This window comes from Erythrolamprus reginae, unplaced genomic scaffold (genome assembly GCF_031021105.1).
Source record: "Erythrolamprus reginae isolate rEryReg1 unplaced genomic scaffold, rEryReg1.hap1 scaffold_242, whole genome shotgun sequence".
In the NCBI taxonomy this organism is placed as follows: Eukaryota; Metazoa; Chordata; class Lepidosauria; order Squamata; family Dipsadidae; genus Erythrolamprus; species Erythrolamprus reginae.
Window position 1 is genome coordinate 2,501 of NW_027248609.1, and position 17,429 is coordinate 19,929.

At 50.2% G+C, this 17,429-nt stretch overlaps 1 protein-coding gene across 1 annotated transcript in view; it reads right to left on the minus strand.

Moving 5' to 3' along the window:
* LOC139156045 (muskelin) overlaps positions 1–17,429 on the minus strand; it is a gene marked incomplete at its 3' end in the record, with an annotated part of 63,950 nt that overhangs the window by 779 nt on the left and 45,742 nt on the right. The gene's annotated exons all lie outside the window — the stretch shown is intronic.

Below are 17,429 nucleotides of genomic sequence, written 5' to 3' on the forward strand. Positions count from 1 at the left end.
GAGAGCAAGGTTATATTTCCCAGGAAAAATCAACCAATAAAAGGCACCGCTAGGTGGCGGAACTTGTTGCAGGATGCGGAGGTGCTGAGCCAAGCTTGCCTCCTGGTCAGCTTCATGGATGTTAGCTCCCACATGGTCATTAAAAGTGGTGGAAAGGGGGATATTGATGCTGGCTTACATCCTGCCCATTGGATACGCTCTGGATCTCCTGTCCCTGGAGTGAGATGTGATTGACAGCAGTTTTCCCTGGAGGGCATCTGGATGACCAGAGGTTCAACTTCAGAGGCCACAGCAGCTCCATAATCAATGAATCTCTCTCCCTCCCTTTCTGTCTCTGTCTCTCTCCCTGTTTGTCTCTTTCCCTCCTTCCCCCTTCTCCCTCTCTCTCTCCCTCTCTATGTCTCACCACCTCTCATTTTCTCTCCCTTTTTCTCCCCCTCTCCTTCTCCTCTCCCTCTCTCCCGCCTTCTTCCCCTCCCTTTCCCTCCCTGTCTCTCCCTCTCTCCCTCCCTTTCTCTCATCTTCTCTCCCTCTCCGAGCGTCTCTCCCCATTTCCTCCCTCTCTTCCTCTTCCTAACTCCCTCTCCACCTCCCATTTCCCCTCCCTCTCTCTCCCTCGTCTTCTCCCCCCTCCCCCCCTCTCCCTCCCTCTTTCTCACCTGTATCTCTCTCTTGCCTTCCCTCTCTTCTTGTCTCTCTCTCTCTCCCCCTCCTGTCTCTGTCCCTCTCTCTCCCTCTATCTCATTTGGAGGACCAGGTGTTCACTTAAATAGGCCACAGCTCCATAATCAATCAATGAATCTCTCTCTCTCTCCTTCTGTCTCTCCATCTTTCCCTCCCTCTCTGTGTCTCTGTCTCTCCCTCCCTCTCTCCATCCCTCTTCCCTCTATGTCTCTCCGTCTTTCCCTCCCTCTATCTCTCCCTCTCTCCCCTCTGTTTCACCGTCTCTCTCTGTGTCTCTGCCTCTCCTCCCTTTCTCCCTCTCTCCCTCCCTCTCTGTTTCTCTGTCCCTTCCTCTCTCTCCCTCTTTCCCCCCCTCTCTCTCCCTCTATGTCTGTCCCTCCCTCTCTCCCTGTCTTTCTCCCCTCTGTTTCTCCGTCTCCTCTTTCTCTCCCTCCCTCTCTTTCCCCTGTCTCTCCATCTCTCCCTACCTCTCTCCGTCCCTGTCTCTTCCCCCCTCTCCCTCTCTCCTTGTCTTTCTCTCTCTCTCCCCCTCCCTCTCTCTGTCTCTCCCTCTCTCTCCCTGTGTCTCTCCATCTCTCCCTCCCTCTCTCTGTCTCTCCCTCCCTCCCCTTGACTATTCCAGTTCATGTACAGTATTCCTTGACTTGCTTCTGGGACTTGAATGATTGGAGACACACACACACACACACCCCGGACCCTTTTCCAGCCCTACAGTTCTAGGTGTCTAGGATGCGTGGCTTGTTCTAACACTCCCACCGAGGGAATTGAAAGCAACGGAGAGAATTCCTTTGAGAGGGACACTCAGGTGGCCACCAAAGGGATCTTTCTCCTCCAACAGCCGCCTGGATGGCCCCCAGGAGAAGGCCGAAGACCTCCCATTAATCCCCATCAAAGCGTAATCAAATAATGGGCTGTTCTGATGTTTACAGGGCAGGTCCTGCTCCCTTCTCCCACAGCAACCGGCCTTGCGGCTGGCATGTGTCCCCCGCATGTGATCTGGACGCCACAGCTCTGTCTATCCTCTCTCCTCCTCCCGGATCATTTTACAGTTTGAGGAGGTCAAGGAGGAAACGAGAGGCACAGCCATCCCTGCCTCCGAGCCTGTCAAGATGTTTGGAGGTCCAGAGGCGGGAGGATGGACAGCCCACCAATATTGACTCCTGTGCCAGCACCCCCAGCCTTAATTTCTCTCTCTCTTTCCCTTCTTCCTCTCCCTCTCCCTGTCTCCCTTCTTCTTCCCCATCTCCTCCTCCTTCCTCTCTCCCTTGTTCCTCTCCTTGTTCCTCTTTTCTCTCCCTTCTTTTCCTTCTTCTTCTCCCTCTATCCCTTCTCCTCCTCCTTTCTTCCCCTTCTTCCTCTCTCTCCCTTTTTCTTCTTCCTCTCTCTTCTCCTTCTTTCTCACTCTCTTCTTGTCTTTCTCGTTCTTCCTCTCTTCTCCTCCTCCTGCTCCCTCTCTCCCCATTCTTCTTCCTCCCTCTTCTCCTTCTTCTCCTCTGTCTCCTTCTCCCCCTCTCTTCCTTCTTCCTCTTCTTCTCTTTCTCGTTCTTTCTTTTTTCTTCTCCTCCTTCTCCCACTCTCCCTTCTTCTCCTTCTTCCTCCCCCACTCCTCCTCCTCCTTTTCTCTCTCTCTATCACCTTCTCTCTCTGTGCAAGTCTCCTTCTCTCTGTCTTTTCTATCTCCTTCTCTCTGTCTCCTTCTGTGTCCCCTTCTCTCTCCCCCTTCTCCTCTCTTTCCTGTTTCTTCCTCCCTCTCTCTTTCATTCTCTCTCTGCTTCCCTCTCTCTGTCTCCCCTCTCACTCGTCTCTCTCTCTGTCTCCTTCTTTGTCTCCTATCTATGCCTCTTACTCTCTCTCTCTCTGTCTCATTCTAGCTCTCACTTTGTCTCCTCCACTCTCTCCTCCTTCCCTCTCTTCTCTCCTTCTCTCTCTCACACACGCACACGCAAAGATATCCCGGACATCCTTTTCATACACCAAGGGCGCCCGAGTGGCATCTCGATCTTGCTAATTCTGCTGGGTGGGGGGTTTTCTCCTCCAATGTGAATTCAAAACTCTAAAGGGGGGGGGGGAGAGAAGAGGAGGAGGAGGAGGGGAGGGACATACACACACCACGGTGTGACTAAGCAGTTCTCAGACAGCATGAGCCCGAGAAAAAGCCACGTGTGACTCAGATGTTCAGGGAGAAAAACAAAAGCACAAATTTTCCTGCCTTGTGTTCAGTTTATATTGGCTCATTCCTGAACCAACAAGAGGGGCAAGAGAAAGACACACACACACACACACACACACACCCTTATATTTTATATAAGAACGGCAGAGAGGAAGACTATGGGCAGCCCTGGACTTAACAACCGTTCCTTTAATGACCATCTGAAGTTACAACGGCGCTGATCAAAGCGACCCCTGACCGCTATTTCACGTGTACGACCGTGGCAGTATCCCCGTGGCCACGTGATCAAAAATCCAGAGGCTTGGAAACTGGCGTGTACTTCTGACGGTTGCGGCGAGAGAGACAGGAGCCCTTTTTTCAACCCCGAGCTTGCAAAATATTCTCCTTTATATAGGTACAGTGGTACCTCATCATAGGAGATTCGTAAGGAGAAAAGTTCGTAAGACGAAACAATGTTTCCCATAGGAATCAATGTAAAAGCAAATAATGGGTGCAAATCCTTCAGGAAAATCCCAAACTTTAGAAGGGAGGCGAACAGAGGGCAGGGAGGAGCAGCTAAAGGGGGCGGGTGGAAGAAGCAAGGCTAGGCTAAAGGGTGAGTGGGAAGGAAGAAAGGCAAGGGGGGCGCCCCTCCCTTTTCTTTCTTCAGAAGACACCGTTTCAGTGCCTGTGCAAGCACCTTGTTCTCTGCAAAATTTTCCCCCCTCCAAGCTGCCCCTCCCTCCCCCCTTTTCTTTCTTAAAAAGACACCCTTTCAGTTCCTTTGCAAGCACCTTGTTGTCTGAAAAATCTTTCCCCCTCCAAGCCGCCCCTCCCTTTTCTTTCTTCAAAAAAGGGGGGAAAAAGAAACCCCTTCATCCCAGCAGCAGCTGCTTGGGTTCGTAAGGTGAAAATAGTTCGGAAGAGGCAAAAAAAAATCTTAAACACCAGGTTCGTATCTTGAAAAGTTCGTTAGAAGAGGCGTTCGTAAGGTGAGGTACCACTGTATTTCCAAAGGGCGCAACTCCCTTGCCAAGACAGTCAGCTAAGATCCTCGAAGGAAAGGAATCCTATCCGAGGGGATTTTGGAGCTGGCCCCAATCTCTCAACTTTGTGACCCTGAGTTTGTGACCATCCTCCCTCCCTCCCACGAAAATGAGCGCGGCAGCCAAAAAACCCCATGCAATCCTAAAATATATATTTTAAAATTTATTAGACTTGTATGCCGTCCCTCTTCGAAGACTCGGAGCGGTTCACAACAAATGCAAAGCACAAATCTAATATTAAAAACAATTATAAAACAGTCATACCATCCAATTAAACCCTACATAAAATAAAACAGGCTAAGGGTCAGTTATGTCCCCCAAGCCTGGCGGCATAGTTGGGTTTTCAGTAGTTTGCATTGATGCCATTCTATAAAGCCTTAGTACAGTGGTCCTCAACCTGGGGGTCGTGACCCCTTTGGGGCTCGAATGACCATTTCCCAGGGGTCGCCTAAGACCATGGGAAAAGACAGATTTCCCCTGGTGTTAGGAACTAAAGCAGTGATGGTGAACCTATGGCACGCTCGAGCCAAGGTGGCGCAGTGGGTAGAGTGCAGTACTTCAGGCCACTAAAGTTGACTCTTAGATCTGCAGGTCAGCGGTTCAAATCTCATCACCGGCTCCACGATGACTCTAAACAATGTTGTCCGGCGGGACCCAGGGGAACAGCCTTTTCTGTGGCGGCCCCAGCCCTCTGGAATCAACTCCCCCCGGAGATTAGGATTGCCTCCACCCTCCTTGCCTTTCGAACGCGGCTGAAAACCCACCTATGTCGCCAGGCGTGGGGAAACTGATATACCCCTTAGCTACTATGGTTTTTTATGTATGGTTTGTTTAGGTTGTGTGATTGTTTTTTTATAATAAGGGTTTTTAAATTGTTTTTCAACATTAGATTTGTATATTGTGTATTGTTGTCGTGAGCTGGGTCCTCGGAGAGGGGCGGCATACAAATCTAATATATTATTATTTGTTGTGGTTGGCTCTGGCCCAGCTCCTGCCCCAAGGAATGTGGAGGTGGAGGAAACATCAACATGCCCCAGGCCTGTTTTGCTCCCGATAGAATCTGCCGACGAAGTCTCCTCTGACGATAATAATAATAATAATAATAATTATTATTATTATTATTATTATTGTTTTTATTATTGTTATTATTATTTTATTATTTTATTATTGTTGTTGTTGTTGTTTTTACTGTTGTTGTTATTATTTTATTATTATTATTAATAATAATAATAATAAAATAACAATAAAATAATAATAACAATAATAATAAAAACAATAATAATAATAATAATAATAATAATAATAATAATAATAATTATTATTATTATTATTATTATTATTATTATTATTATTATTATTATTATTAGATTTATATGTCGCCCCTCTCCAAGGACTCGGGGCGGTTAGAGACTAGAGATAGAGAATTAGGCTATGGTCATCAAATTGTTTATATAAACGAACAAAGGCGAGATTTCTTTTAAAAAACTAAAATAAAATGTCGCCTTTTCTGCAGAAAGGAGCTCAAAGCAAACGTCTGACCGTCATTTTGAGTCACAGACCTGTAAAAACATGTATAGGATTTTTTTTTCTGAATGGGTTTAAAAAAAAAAAAAAGAAATATTTGGCAAGATGCTTTAGACCAGTGTTCCCCAACCTTGGCCACTTGAAGATATCTGGACTTCAACTCCCAGAATCCCCCAGCCAGCATTCGCTGGGAGTTGAAGTCCAAATACCTTGGCAACCACTGCTTTAGACAAATCACCCACTAGCCCCAGCTAGCAATGCCGGAGGTGAAGGACGGTGGAAGCTACCATCCAAAACCGATATTATAAGTCTCTTTGCATTGTTTTCCTTCAGTGAAGCAATGTCTTGGCCGAGGGGGGTGATTGCATTCGGCTTCCCCTCCCCGAGGGCCCTGGTGTCAGGAGTGGATGTTGAAGACGGACGCCACCCTGTTTAAAACCGCATGACATAATCGTGCAAAACTGGCCTTCCAACCCAAAGCGGTTTTGCATCACTCGGAGCTCTGCCAAGGCAACTGAGAACAGGAGAACACCAGAGTCCAATGTTTACATATCAAGCAGGAAGTGGTGCCAGGGAAAGGGAGGGAAGGAAGGAGGAGCGAGAGAGGAGAGCCAGGGAGAGAGGGAGGAAGAGAGGGAAGGAAAGGGAGAGGAGAGGAGAGGGGGAGGAGAAGAAGAAAGGAGAGAGGAGGGGGGAGGAAGAGAGAGGGAGAGAGGGAGGAAAGGGAGAAGGGAAGGAGGAAAATGGGGGAGAGGGGAGAGAGAAAGAGGGGAAGAGGAAGAGAGGGGGAAAGGGAGGAAGACAGGGATTAAAAGGAGGAGAGAAGAGGGAGGGAGAGGGAGAAAGGGAGGAAGGGAAAGAGAGAGGAGAGGGGAGGGAGAGGGAAAAGAGAGAAGGAAGGAGAAGGAAAGGAAAGAAGGAGGGAAAAGAAGAGGGAGAGTGGGGAAAGAGATACGGGAAGGAGGAAAATAGGAGAAAGGGGGGAGAGGGGGAAGAGAGGAAGAGAGGGAATAAAAGGAGGAGAGAGGATGGAGAGGGAGGGAGAGGGAAAGAGTGGGAAGAAGGAAGAAAATGAGAGGACAAGGGAGAGGGGAGAGGAAGGGAGGGAGGGAAAGGGAGAGGGGAGGGACAGGGAAAGGAAAGAAGGTGGAAAAAGGAGAGGGAGAGTGTGGGGAAAGGGAGAAGGGAAGGAGGAAAATAGGAGAGGGGAGAGAGAAAAAGGGGGAGAGGGAGGAAGAGAGGGATTAAAAAGAGGAGAGGAGGGACAGGGGAGAGGGAAGGAGGGAGAGAGAAAGGAAAGGAGGGAAAGGGAGAGGGGGAGAGGGGGGAGAGGGAGAAGGAAAATGGGAGAGAGGGGAGACAGAAAGAGGGGAGAGGGAGACGGGGGAAAGGAGGAGAGGGAAAGGAAAGAAGCAGGGGTAAGGAGTGGGAGAGAGGGAGGGAGGGAGAAAAAGGGGAGAAGGAGGGAGAAGAAGAGGGAGGGGAAGGGAGAGAAAAGGAGTCGGTGAGGGGAAGAGTAAGTTGGAGAGGGAGGGAAAGAGAGACAAGGGAGAGCGGCAGAGAGGGGGGAGAGGGAGAGGAGAGAGGGAGGATAGGGAAAGAGAGGGGGAGGGAGAAAGAGAAAGAGGGAGAGGAGGGAGGGAGGATAGTGAAAGAGAGGGGAAGGGAGAAAGAGGGAGGGAGAGGAGGGAGGGAGGATAGTGAAAGAGAGGGGAAGGGAGAAAGAGAAAGAGGGAGAGGAGGGAGGGAGGGAGGATAGGGAAAGAGAGGGGAAGGGAGAAAGAGAAAGAGGGAGAGGAGGGAGGGAGGGAGGATAGGGAAAGAGAGGGGAAGGGAGAAAGAGGGAGGGAGAGGAGAGAGGGAGGATAGGGAAAGAGAGGGGAAGGGAGAAAGAGGGAGGGAGAGGAGGGAGGGAGGATAGTGAAAGAGAGGGGAAGGGAGAAAGAGGGAGGGAGAGGAGAGAGGGAGGATAGGGAAAGAGAGGGGAAGGGAGAAAGAGAAAGAGGGAGGGAGAGGAGAGAGGGAGGATAGGGAAAGAGAGGGGAAGGGAGAAAGAGAAAGAGGGAGAGGAGGGAGGGAGGATAGGGAAAGAGAGGGGAAGGGAGAAAGAGGGAGGGAGAGGAGAGAGGGAGGATAGGGAAAGAGAGGGGAAGGGAGAAAGAGAAAGAGGGAGAGGAGGGAGGGAGGGAGGATAGGGAAAGAGAGGGGAAGGGAGAAAGAGGGAGGGAGAGGAGAGAGGGAGGATAGGGAAAGAGAGGGGGAGGGAGAAAGAGAAAGAGGGAGAGGGAGGGAGGATAGGGAAAGAGAGGGGAAGGGAGAAAGAGAAAGAGGGAGAGGAGGGAGGGAGGGAGGATAGGGAAAGAGAGGGGAAGGGAGAAAGAGGGAGGGAGAGGAGAGAGGGAGGATAGGGAAAGAGAGGGGAAGGGAGAAAGAGAAAGAGGGAGAGGAGGGAGAAGGGAAAGAGAGGGTGGGGGAAGGGAGGAAGAGGGATGGAAAAGGAGAGAGGAGAGGTAAAAGGGAGAGGGAGAGAGGGAGGGGGGAACAGCCCCTCATTTCCCAACAAATTTAGTCCACAGGTGTGGTCAGGAGCCGGCTATTTTTACTAACTCACTCACAAAAATTGCTGGATACATTCCCACCCACCGTCTTGCTGCCAGCAGGGGAAAGTGGAAAGGAGGAGAAAAAAAGAAAACAAAACTTTAAATATCTTAAATGTTTTGCCTTTTGGCAACAGGTGAGGGGAGGCACATGGGCCTGAGAACACAGCGGGGAAACCGAGGCCCCAAAGCTGTGAAACCCTCCACAAAAAGGAGGATGGTATGGGAGCTTTAGCCCTGCATCAGAAACGCACACCCACACCGTCTACACGTGGGCGCGACGTCAAATAATACAGCAATTTGCACGCGCGTGCTATCCACACATGGATGCGCCGTTAAAATCACAGCGATAGAGGATGGGATTGCGCCCAAGCATGTGGGCCGGCCACTCTCAGGTCACTACTGCCAGTTCGCCCGAACTGGTTGCATCCCACCTCTGCCAGGTGCGTTGGGAAGGAGGAAGGTGGCGCTGTTTTCGAAGAGAATCGACTCTTCGTGCAACCGATGCCGAGTCAAGAGTCCACCTGGCTGTTCGTAACAAGAGTTGGACTTGCTGACCTGCAGCTTTCATTCAAAAAGTTCTCTCTACCTCTAAATATGGACGTTTCATGTAACAACAGGAGGTAGAACTTTCTTTCCTTCCTACCTTTCCTTCCTTCTCTCTTTTCTCTTTCTCCTTCCTTCCTTTTCTCTTCCTTCCCTTCCCTCTCCCTTTTTTCCTTTTCTCTTCCCCCTTCCTTTCTTCCGCCCACCTTTTGCCTGCCTTCCCTTCCTCACTCCCTCTTTTCCTTCCTTCCTTCCCTCTCATTAATTTTTTTCTTTCTCCTTCTTTCTTTTTCTTATCTTCCTTCCTTCATTTCCCTCTCTCTTTTCCCTTTCCCCTTCCTCCTTTTCTTCCTCACTTCCTCTTCCTTCCTTCTTCCCTCACCCTCTTTTCCTTTCTTCTTTCCCTCTTACTATCTTTTTTATTTATCCTTCTTCCTTTCCTTTTCTTATTTCCCTCTCCCTTTTTCCCTTTCCCATTCCTTTCTTCCTCACATACTTTTCTTTACTTCCCTCCCGCACACCCTCTTTTCCTTCCTTCCTTCCTTCTCTTTCCTTCTTTCCCTCTCCCTTCCTCACACCCTCTTTTCCTTCCCTCTCTCTCTCTCTCCTTCCCTTTTCCTTTTCCTCTTTCCCCTTCCTTCCTTTTCTTTCCTTCTTTCCCTCTCCCTTCCTCACACCCTCTTTTCCTTCCCTCTCTCTCTCTCTCCTTCCCTTTTCCTTTTCCTCTTCCCCCTTCCTTCCTTCCTTCTCTTTCCTTCTTTCCCTCTCCCTTCCTCACACCCTCTTTTCCTTCCCTCTCTCCTTCCCTTTTCCTTTTCCTCTTTCCCCTTCCTCCTTTTCCCCTTCCTTCCTTCCCCTCTCTCCCCATCCCTCAGAATCTCCCAACTGGCTGGGGCAACTGGGAAATGGATAAATTCCAGACGGTGCCAAATTTCCCCAATCCACCTCCTCTTTTCTTTTTTTTTTGATGGGCTCAACTCTGAAGATGTTCCCTTCATCAAATGCGTGGGGTTGAAAAGAGGAAGGGACCAGAAGACCTGCCTGTCTTCTGTCAAACCTCCTACCCCTCAGGACTTGGGGCCTTCCAATAGAATTGGGTTTCTGTTCTCTTCCTGGTTGTAAGAAAGACTCGCTCTAACATCTCCCTGCGCAAACAAGGGAAATAAATGTTCAGGGCTTGTTTATTTACTTGCAGACACACAAGGGCGGCCAACGGGAATTCTATTCATTCATGATTTATACATGAGTCATTTGCCTACAAAGGATGCTATTCAGCCTAAGAGCTTATGTTTCTCTCTTCTTCTTTCCTTTCCTCCTTTTTTTTCTTTAAAGGTGGCTAATTATATCTTCGTCAAAACCCAAGGAAGCCACGAAATACGTTTGGCCAAAGGATTCTGGCTGGGTTGTTCGGCCACAAGGATGGATCTCTTTCCCACAAGAAACGAACCCATCGCAGGTGGCCAATGTGGAAGCAAACCAACACTGGCTCTTTCGTCTTGCAGACCGAGATTATGTAAAACCGCAGCCTCTTCGTTCCGAAAACCAAGGTCCCCCCAAAATAGGAACCTGCGAATGACTTAAGAATTCTCATTGTCTTTGACTTGTGTAATAGTGTTTTCTTTTAGGAATCTTACGTCAACATCTCAATAAAAGCCAGCCATATTTGGTCATTTATATTACAACTGCAGCTAGAATGGCTTACGCACAAATGTGGAAAGGACCGTTGACTTACCTGAACGGTCTTCTCGATGCACTGCAAGGAGAGTCCAGGATGGGTTATTCTCAGCCTGATTGGCTGGGACTGAGTTCAATTTAAATAATTAAATAATAAACAGCTAGCTAGGCACCGCCTCCCCCTCTAGCCCTCCAGTCTTATATATACGAAGGAGCAGTAATGTAATTAAACTTTTTATTGAACAATAAGCTCTTAACTGTTTAAAACAACAACCAAACAACTGAGACCCTGGTCCTGAGCCGGGCGGGTCTGGACTCTCCTTGCAGTGCATCGAGAAGACCGTTCAGGTAAGTCAACGGTCCTTCTCCAATGCACTTGCAAGGAGAGTCCAGGATGGGATATACCCAAGTTACAGTCAAGGGGAGGGAGATGGCTGGACCAGGGGCGATGAAACGGAGCATACCCCTTGCAGAACCCTCCTCCCGAAAGCCGCCTCCGTAGAGGCAAAGGAATCAATCCTATAGTGTCTTATAAAGGTGGATGGTGCCGCCCAAGTGGCTGCCCGACAGATGTCTTCTAGAGAGGCCTGTGTCCTCCAGGCCGAGGACGTGGCGGCACTTCGGGTGGAGTGACCTGTGATTCCCTGAGGGACAGGAGTGTCTTTAGCGATATACACCTCTGAAATACAATCTCGCAACCAGCGACTAATTGATTGTGGTGACACCTTCTTCCCCATGGACCTGGTGGAAAAGGAAACAAATAAGGCCTCGGAAGCTCTAAATTCCTGAGTCCTACGTATGTATATTTTCAGAGCTCGCCTTACGTCTAACTTGTGCCACCTGAGCTCGGAGGGGTGGTTACCCTGTGAGCAGAAGTCCGGTACGATGATGTCCTGAGATCTATGGAAAGAGGAATTCACCTTGGGGATAAACGCTGGATCTAATCTCAGCACTACCCTGTCGGGATAAAATTTACAGAGGTCCTGCCTGGTCGACAGCGCTGCCATTTCTGATACCCTCCTGGCCGATGTAATTGCAATCAGGAATGCAGTTTTAATCGTTAGAAGTCTCAGGGGTATCTGCCTTAAGGGTTCAAATGGAGGACTAGTCAGTGCATGCAGTACTAAGGGCAGATCCCAGGATGGGAACCTATGTACCGCCGGAGGTTTCAAATTGGTCGCCCCTCGCAGGAAGTCCCTAATCCAGGGGTGTCTTGAGAGGGGTCGAAGGTAATCCTTGCCCAAGATAGTTGACAAGGCTGCCACGTGGCGTCGAAGCGTGTTTGGGGCGAGACCCTTGTCTAAGCCTGCCTGTAAAAAGGAAAGTACAATCAGAGTCGAAGCCTCCTGTGGTTCCACCTGTCTCTGCTGGCAAAATGTGCTGAATGATGCCCACGTTGCTTGGTAAACCCGTCGGGTAGAGGGTCGACGGGCCGCCTGCATGGTGCTGATGACCGCATCCGGCACGAGCTGGGACTTCAGATATTCCCGCTCAAATGCCATACGGTCAACTGCCACCAGTGTGGTTCCGGATGTGTCATTGTTCCTTGTGTGAGTACTATTTGTTGGTCTGGAATCCTCCAGGGGGCTGAGATCGACAGTTCCACCAGGTCGGCAAACCATACGCGTCTCGGCCAATAAGGGGCTAGCAGCAGGATCTCCGCTCGTTCCACTAACAACTTCCGAACTACCTTCGGTATCATGGGAACTGGTGGGAAGGCATAAAGCAGAGCAGTTGGCCAACGTTGGCGAAAGGCGTTCACTCCCTCTGCCCCTGGTGAAGGGAAGCGGGAGAAAAAACGTGGGAGCTGGGTGTTGCGGGAGGTCGCAAACAGATCCAATACTGGCTGACCGAATCTCTTGATGATGTCCTGGAAGATTGAAGGCTCTAGGTGCCATTCTCCGGGATCTAAGGTCTCCCGGCTCAGCCAGTCCGCACAGACATTGTCGACTCCCGAGATATGTTCTGCTGAGAGTGACTCTAAATTGGTCTCCGCCCATTGGAACAGGGACTCTGACTCCGCCATTAGCCGACGAGATCGTGTTCCCCCTTGCCTGTTGATATGGGCTCTGGTTGAAACATTGTCCGTAAGAACTAGGACATGGCGACCCCTTACCCAGGGAGTGAATTTCCGTAGAGCTAGTGAGACCGCCTTCAGTTCCAAGAAGTTGATGTTGCAATCCTCCAAATCCTGGTTGCTCCACAGGCCCTGGGCCATCTGAGAGGCAAGATGGGCCCCCCAACCTGTTAAGCTGGCGTCCGTTGTCACTGTAACATGGTCCACTGCTAGAAACGAAGAACCCCTGTCGAGGGCCTCGGACCTCCACCAGCGGAGAGATCTGCGAACCCCTCCCTGAAGAGGTACCTTCTTGTGAAGGTGACTGGTCTTTGTCCGTTGGTAGGGGAGCAAGAACCACTGTAGGGGTCTCAAGTGGTGTCTTGCCCATGGTATGACCTCGATGCAGGACACCAGAGTTCCCAATAACTTTGATAGGAATGAAAGCTCTGGGTACCTCTGATCCTCCAGGTCTTGTATAAGTCTCCTGATAGAGGCCCGTCTCTCCGGGGATAGAAAAACCATGCCCCGGATGGTATCTATTGTAGTCCCCAAATGAGCCAACCTGGTAGTGGGTGTCACATGGCTCTTGTCCCAGTTTACCGTGAATCCATGGTTTTCCAGCGTGAGAACGGTCAAGTTTAAGTCCCGATACGCCTGTTCTCTTGATTTGGCCAGTATAATCACGTCGTCCAGGTACGCCATGAGGCGTACCGATTGTTGTCTCAGAGAGGAGGTTAGGACGTCTAAAAGCTTTGTAAATGTCCTGGGAGCAGAGGAAAGTCCGAAGGGCATTGCTTTGTATTGAAAGTGAAACCCGCCCAGGCTGAATCGAAGGAATTGCCTGTGTGGGGGGTAGATTGGTACGTGTAAGTAGGCCTCCCTGAGGTCTATTGATGTTAGAAAGTCCCCTTGCCTTATTGATGCAAGGATGGACCTCAGGGAGTGCATCCTGAACCTCCTGTATTTTATATATAGGTTCAACTGTCTCAAATTCAAGATCATTCTGACCCCTCCGGACGATTTGGGGACCAGGAAGACGAGGGAGTAAAACCCCTGGCCCCTTTCCCCGGGGGGCACTTCCTCTATGGCCCCTATTTCTAGCAGATGTGATACCTCCTGATAGAGGAGAAGCCTTTTTTGAGAGTCCGAAGGTATACGGCATGTGAGGAATCGATGCGGAGGGGGGTAGAGGAACTCGAGCTTTAAGCCCTGAGCGACCGTGGCTGCCGCCCAGGCGTCTGAAGACGTGGTGGTCCAGATGCCCGCGAAGTGGGCTAGTTTGCCCCCCAACGGAACAGGTCTTGAAAAGTCATTTGCTTTTTCTGAAGCCCCGACCTGCCCCTCGAAATGGACGGCGTCCCTGATAGGACCTATTGCGGTCTTGCGTGTTGGATCTGTCCGACCGAAAGGATCCCTGACTGAAAGAGCCTTGGAAGTACGGCCTTGATGTCTGGGTACTATTCGAGGGGGGGTCTGAACGAAAGGGCTGGCGCCTCTGGTAGGGTGTGAACCGTCTGTCTGGTCTCCTGGATTTTGGCATGACCTTTTTCTTGTCTTTGTCCTCGACTAGGACATCGTCGAGGACCTCCCCAAAGAGCTTGTCCCCTTTAAAGGGGGCTGAGGCTAGGCTCCATTTTGACTTAACGTCTGCTTGCCAGCTGCGTAGCCATATAAGTCGGCGGGAGGAAACCGACGAAGCCATAGCCCTGGCTGCAAATTTTGCTGCATTGGCCGTGGCGTCCGCCGAGAATTCGGTGGCTGCCAGGACCTTATTAAGATCCTGACGGAGACGTCCATCCTCGGGATCTACCCTCGATTGAATGTCCTTAATCCAGAGGAGGGTAGCTCTATTAAAGAATGAGGCCGCCGAGGAGGCTCGTATGGCCCAGGCCGCCATCTGGTGTGTCTTACGTACAATGTTTTCCGCACGCTTATCCTCTGCCCGTAAACCCTCCTGGGATTCCGAGGGGACCAGGGCATTGGATACCAGGCTGGTGACTGGCTTGTCCACCGACGGGAAGGTCAACAGGTCCTCCATCTGTTGGTCGAAGGAGTAAAATTTCCGATCTAAATTGGAGGGGCCCTGTGCGGCCGCCGGGTACTCCCAAGGACGCTGTATGGTCTCCAAGAATAGATGGGAGGAGGGAATGTTTATTGTCTCCTGTTTGGGTAACACGAAGAGACGACCGGTAGCTTGCGATGGGGCTGCGGGGTCTGACTGGCCCGCTTCCCCCGCCTGCTCGATGGTGAGTTTCGCCTTGTTAAGTAAGACTTTAAACAGAGCGGGCTTGAACAGTCCCGTAGGGGTCGGCTGCTCTGGGGGTTGTTCGTCCCCGGACAGCTCATCCTCCCTATCGCTGTAGTCTCCTTCCAATAATTCATCCTCCTCCATGGATCCGGGCAGCGAGTAAGACTCTGGAGCGGTCCACGGATCTCTGGTCCTCACTGGGGGATGACCCCCTGCAGCCCGTTGTTGATGGGCTCCGGTCTCAATACCCTGGGCAAATGTGTTGGCTATCAAATCCTGTAGGTTTGAAGGCATGGCCTGCCATGTATCTTGGGTATTGCGCAGACCTGCCGCCGTTGGCGTGAAGGTAGATTGCGGTGGGCCATAGTGGTGAGGAACATAAGTCTGGGACTGGGAATTGCCAGTCCATATGCTCTGATGGCGCCCCCAGCTAGGAGCCTCGTGGAGAGGAAAAGAAGGGCGGTCAGGTGACCAGTCTCTTTCAGATGCCGAGCCTGCTACCCCTGGGCTGGGGGAGGCTGGCGGAGGTGAAGGTCCATAGGCTTTAGTTAACAAGGAAGCCTGCTTTTGGGATGCCTCCAGTTGCTTTTCCAGGGCTTTAATTCTTTTTTCAGCATCTTTAAGAGATGAGCCCTGAGAGGCCTTTGATTTGTGGCTCTTTTCCTTGGGGGTGTTGGGCCTCACAGAGGTATTGGCCTCCTCCCCCGCTTGAGCTGGAGTCTCTGACATTATGCCCTTAGCTCACTCACGGTTTGTCTCAATGAGTCTGGAAGGAGCTGCCACGAGTGATTAATGAAGCCTCCACTACTTCGAACAACAAGGGAAAACTTTTCTCGGCAGTTTTTTGGCTCCAATTCCTAGTGCGCATGTGCGTTGTCCGGCTAATTGGGTCCCTCAAAGGGCTCTGACGTAGGCAGAGCCGACTGTGCCGCTCATTGATTGGGCCTCAGGGGCGTCTACTGACGTTGCCCTGGCAACCGCCCTCATTTTTGAGCGGGGAGACCTGGCTTCGGCTTAGCAACAGACCGGCACCTGAAGTGGGCGGGAACTGCAGCCTAATAAACGGCATCGTCATGGGGCGAAAATGGCCGCCGGAGCAACAACCGAACGGGCGGGAAACTCCTCTGCGTTCCCGCCCTGTCTCATTCCCCCCCCAACCTGGCGGTCTCTCCGAATTCGCCTCCTCAGTACGTCTCGTTTTGGAGAGGGGGGGGGGGGAGGCGTTCTTCGGGGTATTCGCGGCTTCGCGAGTCTTCTTTGCGGCATATTCGCCTTGGGGGGCAGGCCCCCCATGGCGGCAGCCGACCGCCTTCCTCCGGGCGCTACCGCGGAGGTTAGCAACCCGGGCGCTCCCTTCAGACCTCGGGACAGTCCCTGTGGCTTGTGCCACCGACTGTGGGAGCTGCAGCGTAAAGGAAGGGGGTTAAACTCACGGAGAGTAATAACCCCACGCTGCCAACTTGAAGCCACCCCGCTGTGCCTAGAATAAAAAGGGAAGAGAAGAAAAAAATTATTAAACATCTAACATTATACATTTTACTATTTATTAAAATTCACACAACAATACAAGTGTGAGAGAAGAAGAACTCAAAGTCCCATTACTGCGACTGAGTTTTTTAGACTGGAGGGCTAGAGGGGGAGGCGGTGCCTAGCTAGCTGTTTATTATTTAATTATTTAAATTGAACTCAGTCCCAGCCAATCAGGCTGAGAATAACCCATCCTGGACTCTCCTTGCAAGTGCATTGGAGAAAATGAAGACATTTCACAGGAAGGGCAGATTTTGGAGAAAATCACACACTGTGCAGAAAGGAAGGAAGGAAGGAAGGAAGGAAGGAAGGAAGGAAGGAAGGAAGGAAGGAAGGAAGGAAGGGGGAGGGAGGGAGGGAGAGGGAAAAAAGAAAGGAAATAAAGAGAGAAATACAGAAAGAGAAAGGAAGGAAGGAGGAAGGAAGGAAGGAAAGAAAGAAGGAAAGAAAGAAAGAAAGAAAGAAAGAAAGAAAAAAAGAAAGAAAGAAAGACCATCCTCAACTTACAACCGTTTGTTTAGAGTTCGAAGTTACAATGGTCTTGAAAAAAGTTACAACTGTTTTCCACATTTACGACCCTTACCGCATCTCCACGGTCAAAGTTCGGAAGCTTGGCAACTGACTCGGATTTACGACGGTTGCAGCATCTTGGGGTCACAACCCCTCCCCCCCCTTTGCAACCTTCCGACAAACAAAAGTCAATGGGGGGAAGCCAGATTCGCTTAACGACCGCGTTGATAACTTCAACCATAGCAGTGATTTGGTTAACAACGGTGGTTAGCGATGATGTGAAATGGGGCAAAGCTGACTTAACTGTCTCGCTTAACAACAGAAACCTTTCGGCTGAATTGCGGTTAAAGAAATGCGAGGATTTCATTTCGTATGAAAAAATGCTCGGGTCTGTAGGTAGCCAGGTCTACATGCACAGGGAGAATAAACCTCTGATTTTATTTAAATTGCATAAACAAACCAGGAATGTTTGCCAAAGGTTCAAAAAAGAAAAGAAAAAGCAACACCACTACAACAACATTCCAATGGCTCTTCTCAATTTTAGGTAGCAGATGTTTCTGCTCCGTCAAAATTTATCGTGTGGATTTGGGAGGCTTCACTTTCGAAAACAAGACAGCCCGTTCCAAAGCACAGCTGGAACCGCTGGAACAACACAAACAAAGCTGCTGCAATATTTCTTTTTAATGGACCAGAGAGTGAAGATTCTCTTTATCAAAACAAGCCTTTTTATCCCTCCTCCCAATTTTGTCGTATTTCAAAATATTGCTGTACAGTGGTACCTCTACTGACAAACTTAATTCGTTCCCTGACCAAGTTCTTAAGTAGAAAAGTTTGTAAGAAGCAATTTTTTCCCATAGGAATCAAT